At 33.6% G+C, this 12,247-nt stretch overlaps 1 long non-coding RNA gene across 13 annotated transcripts; it reads right to left on the reverse strand.

Moving 5' to 3' along the window:
• Positions 1 to 3,216: 3,216 nt before the first annotated feature.
• LOC114278507 (uncharacterized) lies at positions 3,217 to 9,905 on the reverse strand. Of its 13 annotated transcripts, none has more exons than XR_014342350.1 (9): positions 9,679 to 9,905; positions 8,240 to 8,317; positions 7,552 to 7,826; positions 6,013 to 6,138; positions 5,240 to 5,350; positions 4,913 to 5,021; positions 4,505 to 4,726; positions 4,259 to 4,342; positions 3,217 to 3,742 (listed from the first exon to the last, which is right to left on the reverse strand). It is a non-coding gene; the product is annotated as an uncharacterized LOC114278507 (long non-coding RNA). The 13 variants fall into 13 exon arrangements; XR_014342342.1 differs by having other exon boundaries at positions 4,505 to 4,757; XR_014342351.1 differs by lacking the exon at positions 5,240 to 5,350 and having other exon boundaries at positions 4,505 to 4,643.
• Positions 9,906 to 12,247: the final 2,342 nt, after the last annotated feature.

Below are 12,247 nucleotides of genomic sequence, written 5' to 3' on the forward strand. Positions count from 1 at the left end.
TACAAGACTTTGGCACAGAAAGGCAATCTAAATATCTCACACTCAAGTCTGAATGAACATTCAAACCTTTCTCTACTTCCCCGTTGGAGATCTTTCCCCAGATAGTCTCTACCTCATGATCATGCTATTGTGTCTCCATAACCCTACTAACCAAGGTTGGTTGTGCAATCGCGTAAATAAAATGGCCAACTCAATGGACTCGCTAAGATGTAAGTTAAACTCGCCAAGGACACACTTGTTAACATAATAAACTACAACCACACTCCCTAACTAGATTCACCAAGGTATACACCTATTTTTCTCAAAATAATACAATTTCAATATTTAAGTATGAAACAATGCTCAATGTAAGATGTATGAGTAATTAGTTTCAATTAACCTAATCCTCATGCAATTTATACGACAATCAAAGCTATCTTCTACTAATAGCCCAAAATAGATTTTTCTACTCAGCATATAATTTTTCGCAATAGATATAATCTGATAAATTTCAAAATGGGAGCGATAATATATATCCAACTCCACTCTCATCATTAACATTTACATACTTCTTATCTTTTCAAACCCAACATCTTTTCCCTTTCTTTCATAAATCAAACATCAATGATTTTTCAAACAAAACCTCATTTACTTTCAAAATCACATTTAAGGAAGGAAATTCTAATATTTCAATACAACCCAGCAATATACACACTCCCACAACCTTTCTTAAGAATTTTTTGAAAAACCCCCCTTTTTTACATTTCAAAATCAAACTCTAAACCTTTTCAAAGAGAAATTAATTAAGTTAAGAATCATACCAAAGGTTGAAGAAATCTCTACATTAAGAGTAGAAGAGGAAAAGAGCAAGGGTAGAAGTTTGACAGAGCCAAAAACAAGATCTTCTTCGATTAAAATAAAACTTTCGACGAGCTCTACCTTTTTCTCCAAGGAACTATGGTGGAGAAATCAATGGATTAGGGAGTATTTGAGGTATTTTGAAAAGAACTAGAGAGAGAGAGATAATTAGGGTTCGAATTGTTTTATAAAGAGAGAAGAAGTGAAATAGTGACAAAAACCCCTTTTTTCCGATCTGACATATGCACAGACCGCTCAAGCGTCAAACACAATAGGTGACACCTCTTGAGTGACCAAAACACCGCTCCAACGTCCAATGACCTCCTCCCAGAAGTTCAAACCTACAAAAGACCGCTTGAGCAAAGATCACCCTATTTCCAAAAGTTTTTCAGAATTGCAAAAATACTAAGAAATCTCAAAGATTGCTCGAGCGACTAAAACATCACCCGAGCGAACTAGAAGTGAAATAGACAACAACTCTATTGAAAAACTAACTCTCAGCCCGTTTCAAACACAACCAACAAGTCTAACAACCAAACTCAACTAACAACAAGAGGATAAGGGTATAAACAACAATTAAAGGTACATAATCTCGGATCTAAGAGCATGCAAAGGGTCGGGTCTAAACCGGAACCGTTATAAGAGGGGTCAGTTTAATCTACCAATTTCAATAAGGACAAAAAGGAAAAAATAACACATTCCCAACAAGCTTCTAAGGCTCTGTTTGTTTTAAGAGGTAGCAGTTTGGGATTAGATTATTAGTGAGTTAGGAGTGCTAAAATCATATTTGTTTGAAAAGTGGAGCTTGGGAGTGGTAGTCTATTGGGACTAGCATGAGCCTTGGAAGAGGGGATTAGCACAGGCCTCTAAGGGTTGGGTTTGAAAATTAGGGAGGGAATTAACTTAGAAAAAGACTATTTTCCCATGGTGTGTGTTTGTGTGTGGGGGAGGTGGGGGGAGGGTTTACGTCATGTTATATATATGTACATATATTAAAATAATATAGTACAAAAAATGTTTATAAAATATAATTTTTAATATTAAAATATATCAAAACACCAAAAGGTATTTATGGTATTTCATATAGTTAATTTCCTCACTAAAATATATCACAAGCAAACACAATTTTTTTAGTCCCCTCACTAACAATCTCCTTACTAATATTACCATCCAACCTAATTCTAAAAACAAACGGACAACACTCATCTAAGTTAAACAAAAGAGTTACAATGTTAAAGTTACCTAAAGTTGTGACATTCTAGTATCATGCATTTGAATATGTGAGCCATGGTCCATTTTTTTTTTTTTTTTTTTTTTTTTTGAACATTAAGGTAGCGTTTTGTAATGTTTACATTTTTTTTTTATGTTTACAAAAATTCTATAAATTGGTTTTTGTTTATTTTTAAAAAAACATAAACTACAAATGAGTTTGGTTTGAACAAAATGTTAGAAAAATTTTAAAAATATAAACTAAAAAATATGTTTGTTCAATCCTAAAATATGTATATTTATTTTTTATTGTTTATGACAATGTGATCATACACATTATAATTGAAAAAAAAATTAATTGAAAAAAAAAATTAATTGAAATAAAAATATTTGAAAAAAAAAATTGAAAAAAAAAAATTTGTTAGTCAAATTTTTAAATTTTTATTTAAAAACCAACGTAAACTCATTTTTTGAGTATGAGTTTACGTTTTTTCCTTAAATTTACAAATTAGGACAACCATTTATAAACTAAAAAAATTATCAAACAAGTTTCTATAACCGTTTTTAAAATTTTTGTAAATATACACTAAAAACTAAAAACGAAATAGTTGCCAAACAGATCCTAATTATTTACTTTCGTGGCTAAAATGCAATAATACAAGAAATTACATTTTTCGCAACGCAACAAAATATGTTGCTAAAAGGGAAAAATCATCGTTAAAATGTTTGCCGACACACAAAGCTACGTCGGCAGCCTGTGAGTAAAAGTGAGTCGGCAAAACTTTTTGCACGAAATTATCATTGTGTTGGTAAAAGTAAAAGTCTTTAGCAACAAAGATAGTCGTCGATAAAAGTCTTCATCCATCGTCGGCAATTTACCTTGCGTCGATAAAAGTAATTCAAACATGATGATTGTGTGGCACTTTTCCCGACACATTTGTGTCGGCAAAAAAAAACTTCTGGCGACACATTTATGCAAGTAAATGTTGACATTTGCCGACGATTTGTTTGTCGAGAAAACTTTTGGCATTGACAAATTTGCATTGCCAAAAAATACACTTCTAGCAACACAATATGAGTCGACAAAAGTAAACTATTGCCAACACATTTACCGATAAATTGTTTGTCGAGAAAGCTTTACTTTTTGGCAACGATAAATTTGCACAAAAATAATTGAAAATCATTTAGAATTTTTATAAGATTTACAGATTTACAAGAGACATCCCTCATGCACAGTAATTTATAACATACATTTTGGACTAAACATAAAGCCAACCTCAGCTTTCCGAATTGGCAAACTTTATACTAATACACTTTTGAATTTAAGACTCATCCAATAACATACAACAGATGAAGCTGCTCAAGTTTTCCATTTGTCAAAATATTCTTATCAAGGAGCTCATTAAGAGAAATTGACATCCGCAAAAGGAGTTCTATTATTAGGTGATGCTCCGAGACACGGCCCTTGTTGATGTTGAATCTTGCTTTTAGTACAGCCCAAATTTGGTCTGGTAAAATTCGCCATAAGATCTCCAACTGCAGGTGTTCTCATCTCCTCGATGGATGCCAATCTAGGCGCTGCTATTATCTTCAACTTCGGAATTGTACTAGTATGCTGATTAACCTGTGCAGAATTACACTATTTAATAAGGCTGCCTTTTCCCACTGCTGCCCAGAGTAATTGACCATATTTGTGCTGCAAATTCAAACGAAGACAATTACGTGACAGAATTACTAAATGCACTCAAATGTAATGAATGACTTGCAACTTTAGTCCAAAGCCTTAGGTCATGCAATACTCAGGGTGCTAGAAATACTTTTTTTTATATAAATAAATAAATAAAAACCCTATCCATCTGTAATGTAATTTGAAATAGCTTTTGCAATGTTACCATAAACCATTATACATTCCATACAGAACTTTTCTCAGGAAAAAAAACTCCTTGAAAGCTAAAGAAGCCTAAAAAAAAAAGAACGTAATCTTGAATGCCTCACCCAAATCACATAAAACCCATTTTGATTTAGAAACCCATGTTGCATTTACTAATAATCTTCATTCACTACAGACTGGTTAGAATACATGAGGTGAAATTTGACACTAATCACTGCTGCCATGTTAACAGTTTCCTCTATAGCTCACATGGTTCTTACATGTCAAGCAAACAATTCTACCTAATAATTTTGGCAAGACATGTAGTTAAAAAAGACTCACCATAGCTGTTTTCTTAGCTGTAAGAGATGCTAATATTGCCGCAATTTTTTCCATTGCCTGCTTCTCTTCTCTAGCAGCCTCTTCCTGTTTAACAGCACAGAAAAAAACAGACAAACTCAATATACTTCAATCCCAGAAAATGCTTTAGACCCCTAAAACATCATCCCTAAATTTAGTTTATGAATCAACCAAATAAGATCCACATCAGTATGAGAAAATGATGTAAGATTAAGAAAATTAACTTACAAGTTTAACACATGAAAGAGACATCAGCTTTCAGTTCATAAGTCATATTTACTAGCAAGAAATGAAGAGACATGTTCCTCCATGCATCTCAATTGTTGCTGTTGCTGAGAAACTGACCCCAAGATGGTCTTGTGCAGGTCTTTTAATGACAGAAAACCACAACAATGGAGAGAGAGAGTTCAACGGTAGGAGTGATGACTTTGACCAAAACAAACTGATGAGCTAAAATTACCAAGAAGTGGCATAGAATTACCTATAGAAGCATGGACTATAATAACAATTAAAGATTTCTCCTTTTCCCATTCAAGAAGTGTGTTTAAGAAAAAATACAAAAGAATCAAGTTCCAACATTTCAATTGACGATGATGACGGGAAAAAAACTTAAAATTAAGAGAGAGCCAAATTTACCTGTCTGGAAAAGCAGCAGAGTTGAAAAGGCACATATGACTGACCTCTTTCAAATTTAAATTGCTGTAGAGTAATTTCTTGTTACTACTATAAATGACAGTTGGCCTATCTGATGCAGCAAACACATGTGTTGTATTACAAAGAAAGTAAAGTCAAATGGCAGATCTGGAATCAAGAGTGAGTTATATGTAAAGCTAGATCCCGTCTCAAAACGAACTATATGCTAGTTTCTAATACACACAAAGCGAGTTCAATGGTAAATGTGCCCATGAAGCTGTAAGTATAAACACTAAGAACATAGAGCTTGAAATAAAAGTAATTTATTACTCAATATTGCCATTGAAGAGATTCAACTTTTTGTCTCCAAAATGAAAAGAGTGCTGCCACTGTACATGTCAAGTCCAGTTTGAAGAATTTTAATGTCACATCCCAAGTAACCTACTGGCCAAACAAATTGAACAGAGAGTGGGTATACCAAGTTACCAACATGGCAGAAAAGCTTAAGCCCAAGTAATATACCAAATTAAGGTTTCATATTATAAAGAGGAAGAAGAAGAAGAAGCGACAGAGAAAAGCCGAAAAGAAAGAAAACGGTATGTCGATGTATCTTTCCAAAAAGATAGTTGGGCTACAATCCCGCACTCGTTAATCTTGAAAACGACAATGACTGAAGGCGTATTAAAAAATTCAACAGAAGACGAGGCTCTGTGAAACACATCCAGTACAACAAAAACAATCGGGTTAAGGTTTGAGATTATGTTTGGAAGCAAAGATCAACACTGAACAGCTACATTTTAAAAGTTAAAAGTAAAAAGCTTACCACCTTCAATAACAGTAGATCCACTATTTTTGATGAGTTCAGAATTTTATGAACCTTCAACCACTTGAAAAGTAGAACAAATATTTTATCACGGTACAGAGAGTTCAATAGGCTTTGCTTATAAACATGTATTTTTGTCATAATTTACTTCTTTGCCATAATTTTTGTGTGATACTCTAGAAGCATACAACTCAACACCTTATTATAAAATTTGAAAAGAAACAAAGGTACAAGTAATGCCAAACAAGCTGATAATTCATAATTCAAAATCAATGACTACCTCCTAACAGCAAATGTAAGAATCCGTTGCCGAGACCAACCCTCCTCATCGGTGCCAGTCACACTATTGATCAATTCCATGGAAGCATTGTTCTGGTCTACATGTTGTTGTTGTGTACTCTCTCGACTGGAACAATTCAAATGCATGAAAATGAAATGATAAGCATTTGTTTATGAGATAACCACATTGACTAAAAAGGACGGGCACGAACACAAACATTAATAACACTACTTTAACATGGAAAAAACACCCAGATTTTACGTCCCAAGAACTAAGTATGAACAAGCATATATGAGGGGAAAAAATAAGTATGAACTAAACAGGGGTCAGATTAAAGACACAAGAAGTGAACAGGATGAAATGCCCAGCCTTATGATCATTCTCTTCTTTTCTTTTCCTTTTTTCATATCCCACCCACTTGTTTTCAAATTAGTACATCACTCTACCAAACCACCTTTCCAGAATTATAATAAATCCCAAAACATGTCCTGTGGTGTGTCCAGAAATAGGACATGTGTCCTCGACGTGTCCTCCAACATGTCCACTAAAAAAATTAATATAAATGCCACATGGCATGTCCGACACATATCTGAGTGGTGTCTTGTTCGACATGTGTTGCACACTACTATGGCAACAAAAATGGAGTGTTTCATAGCATATAGAAATGAGAGCACACTATAGTGGGTTATTATTAATATAAATTATAGACGACAGAAAACACCTCTTCAAAGCTATTTGCAAGTGTATATGTTAGGATATATACATGAGTATTACCAATACATTAATGAGAGTATTACTGAACAAGGTATATAAAATATAGCAACAAAAGAAAAAAAGCAACTTGACAGAATACTAATTGTTTGCAATCAATGCGAAGTGTTTACTTTCTTGACACCAAAATAAATTTTCAAGGAAAAATAAATCCAAGTCAGCATAAAAAACAGATTAATGCAGTTGAAACAAAGGCAAAACATCTTAGTTGAAGAAAGCCACGAGAATGATCATAATGCAGGACATTTCATCTTTGATGAGAAAGTGCGGAGTGTTATACGCAGGGTCCCAAGGGACACCTTTTTCCTATCTGTCAACTCCCCAGTGCTCATGTTCAATAAAAAGTGATGACCATCTCCAAGGGCACATAGCAAATAAGATATCTGAAAAGAAATCAAGCATTGGGGGCATGAAGTAAGGATAAACTGCGTAGATATATTTTGCAATTAACATGTTAACGAAAGTGGCACACGCTCAATTCCAAAGCCATCCCAGCTTCATTTTTCAGGAATCTAAATGCCAAATTGGTCCACATTATTATGGTTCAAAACAATGCTAAAACAAAAGGGATCAAAGATCCAAGAATTTAAGTGGTTTGTAATGGAAGACCGAGTCTAGAACGTGTGCCATTTGCATATATTGCAGTTGTAGAGCATTCTGAATCTATAATAGAAAATCCTACATTCCCTATCACAAACAATCTGCATGCATGCAAATCAAGATAAATATAGAACACAGAGGCCCATAAAGCTTACGAATAAAACGTACCCCTTCAAACGAACATAAAAGAACAGAGCGTGGTATAATCTCTCCCCCCAAATTTTCCTTCGTAATGAGATTCAAGTCAGGTAGAGAAAATATCTAACACTTATATCAGTCCACATTCCCACCGCAGCTAGCTGACAGCAGTTGGGATTTTCACCAATGGGATTTATATCAAGGCATGATATGTCATACTCCAATTGTGCATGTTTCACTTCTGTCGATATCCCATCACCAATTTCTAGGTACACTAAATGACCACCATCAGTAGCCAAGAAAACCTATTAGAGAAAACTTATAATGGAGGTCAAAGCTTGTAACATAACACTATACTGGATTAAGAGAAACTAATCATAAAGACAAAATGCTATGTCAACAATATAAAAAAGGATTCACTGTAGAGATCACAATCACAAATTCATGCTCTTGAAAACATTTAACATGTTCAAAGCGTTGTCAAGCTACTAAGCCTCAGCTGCCAACCACCAAGAATAAGTACAAAGGAATAAAAACATATAGACTATATGGGAATTACACAGATGAGACAATCTCTGGAAAGTACACAAAATAATGCATTCGAAACCTCTACATCCCTCCATGAGTAATGGCATCTAGACTTTGAAACATAGAAGCTTAAGGAGTAAAAACAAAAAAGTAATAAATGATAACTAGTATCCATGTTAAGCTAGATTACCTCTCCTTAAATGAGAAAAACCTTGGTCAGCATCTTCAGTGGATTTTAGCATAGTTGGCTCTCCAATCAAGTAGGAGACTACAGTTAACAAAGGAAAAAATAATAATAACTAGAAGATATAAGTGAAAAGCAAAGGTTGAGAACTAGAACATTAACAACCCTTAACCCAACAAGTGATGATGTGAGACAAAATTAAATCATGTGCAGAGATAACAAAAATAATATTTTTAATAATAAGATGCCAAGACAGTTACAATCTTCCCATACCTTTGTTTCAATTTTACTACTCTATATGCTTTGCCTACTTAAACATGGGAAGATAGAGAAAGAGAAAGGGGGAAAGTTTTCTAGATGATTTATTTAATTATAAACCTCGTTTAACTACGTAGACAAGGATTAAACAAACCTCTCGCATTTCCAAATCTTATTCCCAATTTATAACGCCCTACACCATTCCTTGAAATTTATATCCCAAATCGAGTTTCATCATCAAAATCACCCAACACAATAACATTCACACAACCAGGATTTGTGTCTTCCTTGGACCTTACTTCAGCACAATTTGAGTAAAATTCTGGCCTTATACGTTACTAACTAGAGGGACTCGTAATCTCACATGGCCAAGTTTTTGGATTTTCACCTTCAAACTTAAAATTCATAAGCACTTCATGAATATTTACATTATTTATATAGTTCAAAACCGAGATTGGATATAGCAATGAATAAGACTATTATCATTCTCAAATCTTGTAACATGTTATTCATCAAATTCTACATAGTGAAGGACTTTTTAAGGTGAGAAATCATATAGCACTATGATTCTAGAACTCCTAGAACTCCTCCCATCCAATGCAACAACACTGATTTTATCCACAAAAGTGTACCAAAAAAATTAAAACTGTTCTACCCCCTATCTGACACCAACAGCACTATGATTCTATTCATGAAAAAACCACGAGGATATACAAAAGGGTATACCCCTCTCTGACATCTACAAACTCAAATAGCACTACGATTCTGTTTTACTCAGTGTATAAAATTTCTAGTTCTAGAAAAAAAAAAAACGTCAGTCTTATATTCAACATCTCTGTAACTTTCAGCATATTGTAGCCAACAACAGTAATCAAGTAAGACAAAACTATACCCAAATAAAACTGATATGGAAAGGGTATTGTACTTACATGCCCAATCGGGCCTCTTTAAAATGTTCTTCAGACGATGAGAGCCGTATGAGAGAAAAGAACCAAGAGGGTCTCAATCTTTACAATAAATAACAATAACCCAGAACACTTTTCAATTTTCTTGACACAAACAGCAGTTACAGAACGAGTAGATAGAGACAGTAGTAGAAGAAGTGAAAATAGACAAACATAGATTCGAAACAGAAATTGAGAGACAGAAGTAGGGGAAATGAGATGCAAAGCAAAAAGGGAACAAACCTATGCGGGTGTGCGATTGTGAGGGGGAGAGAACTACGAATTGTGAGAGAATCCTGTGCAAGAGTGAAAATCGTGCAAATTGATGAGGGCATTTACCTATCCTGGAAATAAAAAATAAAAAATAAAAAAAAAAGAGGGAATTTTGGGAGGGAAATTTCCACCGCCTCATATGATTTTATTGCCTCTTTTTTAAAACAGTATAAAACAGTTTTTAGGCAAGTTTCTTCATTTTTTGTTGCCTTTCTCAAATTCTCAATAGTCATTGAAACAAAAAGTCAAAATTCAAATCAACCTTCTGATTTTATTTTATTTTTAATGGAATTAATTTCCAAAAATACAATGATTTTCTGTCAACATAATATCTTTCTATTTAGAATTCTCACATTCTTTATCAAACAGGACATCTATAAATAGGCCTTAATTGCCCTAATATTGTCTGTCAATGAGAGTTGTTTAAATCCAACTCGTGAGAGATAAATGGGGTCTGATTTTTCTAAGCCAATGCACTATGGTTTGAGATCAAAAGGTTCTTTATATATATTTGCTCTCTCCTTATTTAATTTGCAGTGTTTATTTGCAACTATGTACAAGATTATACACTTGGACTACATAGTTTTTTTAATCACTAGCTTTTGTTTTGTTCTTATTTTCAATCTCCTCATTTTATTGTATTGTTTTGTTTGGTTGTATTTTTGTTTCTTTGTATTTTTTATTTTCATTTTTCAGAAAGCACAAGAAATATGTTTCATGAATTATTTCCAAGAATTGTTTTCAAAAATAATTTCTGCAAACAATCCACTTTTTAAGAAACACTAAAAAAGTTTTTTTCTGTAATTTCCAAAATTATTTTTGCACGGAATGAAAACACTCGATGTTTACGAACTTTGATGAATGTTTGCAAACTTTTCTTGGTTTTTGTTTCTAAAAACACAACAAAACCAAAAACGAAAAAAAAAATATATATGAAAATCCAACCAAGCAGAGCTGTTAACAATATAATTCTTTCTTCTCTTTTCTTTTCTTTTCTTTTCTCTTTATTATGCTGAAACTTTGCAATGTAACAATCACTTTTTGATTTGTCAAAACCTCTTTCAGGGAGATCATCAAGAAAACCAAAACACCGAAATGCTAGTGGTCAAAACGACTCGATAAGGCATAGCATTGGGGACCAAACAGATTTCCGAGCCGATGATATCAACCACTACGATGGCATTGATCATGCAAATCCAAGAAACAACCACAACCATGGTGTTCGTACAAACCATAGAAACAATGGTGTTCATGCAAACCCCAATACCAATACTGAAAGAACACATAGCTTTGGCATCCAAGCCAACTCATCTGATGATGATGATGAAGATGATCACGAACCGAGCTTCCCTCAAAGATACACAAGCGATGAGAAAGAAAAAGGAACAGCCATTGATGATGGATTTTCAGAGTCTTCTTCTCAGTATCCTCCAATTTATGACTCCGATAGGTCTGGACCGTCGTGTCATCGTCCGTTTTACCATGGTCAAGAGCCTGAAAGTGTGTACCAAAATTGGCAAAGAATGGAAGAGGAGGTTCCACATTGTGGAGGGTATGATCGTGAAATGCCTTGTGTAAACTATTATGAGCCTCCTCAAAATTATCGTGTAAACTATTATGAGCCTCCTCAAAATTATGGTGGAAACTATTATGAGCCTCCTCAAAATGAGCCTCCTCAAAATTATGGTGGAAACTATTATGAGCCTCCTCAAAATGAGCCTCCTCAAAATTATGGTGGAAACTATTATGAGCCTCCTCAAAATTGGGCATGGACTGGCTATCATGATAATAACTATGGAAGTTATTGTTATGATCATAATATGAATCATCAAAGTTCAATGGTTCGTGCTCTTGATGACCCTTTGAACTATGAACCTCAAAGTCATGGCCAAAATCAGGGAGTCTCATGGGGTGAAAGTTTTGCAATGGATGCAACGGATCAAATTTTTGGTGGAGTCGATCCTTACTCTAAAGTTGGAAGATATTAGAGAGAGCGAGAGAGAGAGAGAGAGAGAGAGGGTGTTTCTTAGCTTTGTTAATGATTTGGATTTAGTAAGCATTGATATTGTAGGGTTCATAATTTTTTTGCTTTTTTTTTGTTTTTTTTTTTTTGGAAGAAGGGTTTATAATAGTTTTAGATGTGGAGATTTTTGAATTTTGGTTTGCGGTGTTCTTCATAGGTAGTATATCCTTTTTATTCAAGTATTGTGAACTTGGGTAATATTTATACATAAAAGATTTTTAGACAAATTATACCCGTAGTTTTTATATTTTGATGTTTGTATCATTTTAGTTTTTAATTTTAGATTTTATATCAATTTAGTTCAATTGATAATTCAAATTGAGTCACTAAATTAATTAAATTTATAATTTTATTTCTAAAAGCATGACACCTACTCATGTGTGCTTTTTTCATTAAAAAATAATAATAATAAATAAAAATACATACAATTGAAATTAATTAGACCAATTTGAGACAATCAAAAATTCATGATTAAAATTGAACCAATTCAAATTACAGTGACTAACATGACATAAG

Source organism: Camellia sinensis, chromosome 10 (genome assembly GCF_055761805.1).
Source record: "Camellia sinensis isolate YWXY chromosome 10, ASM5576180v1, whole genome shotgun sequence".
In the NCBI taxonomy this organism is placed as follows: Eukaryota; Viridiplantae; Streptophyta; class Magnoliopsida; order Ericales; family Theaceae; genus Camellia; species Camellia sinensis.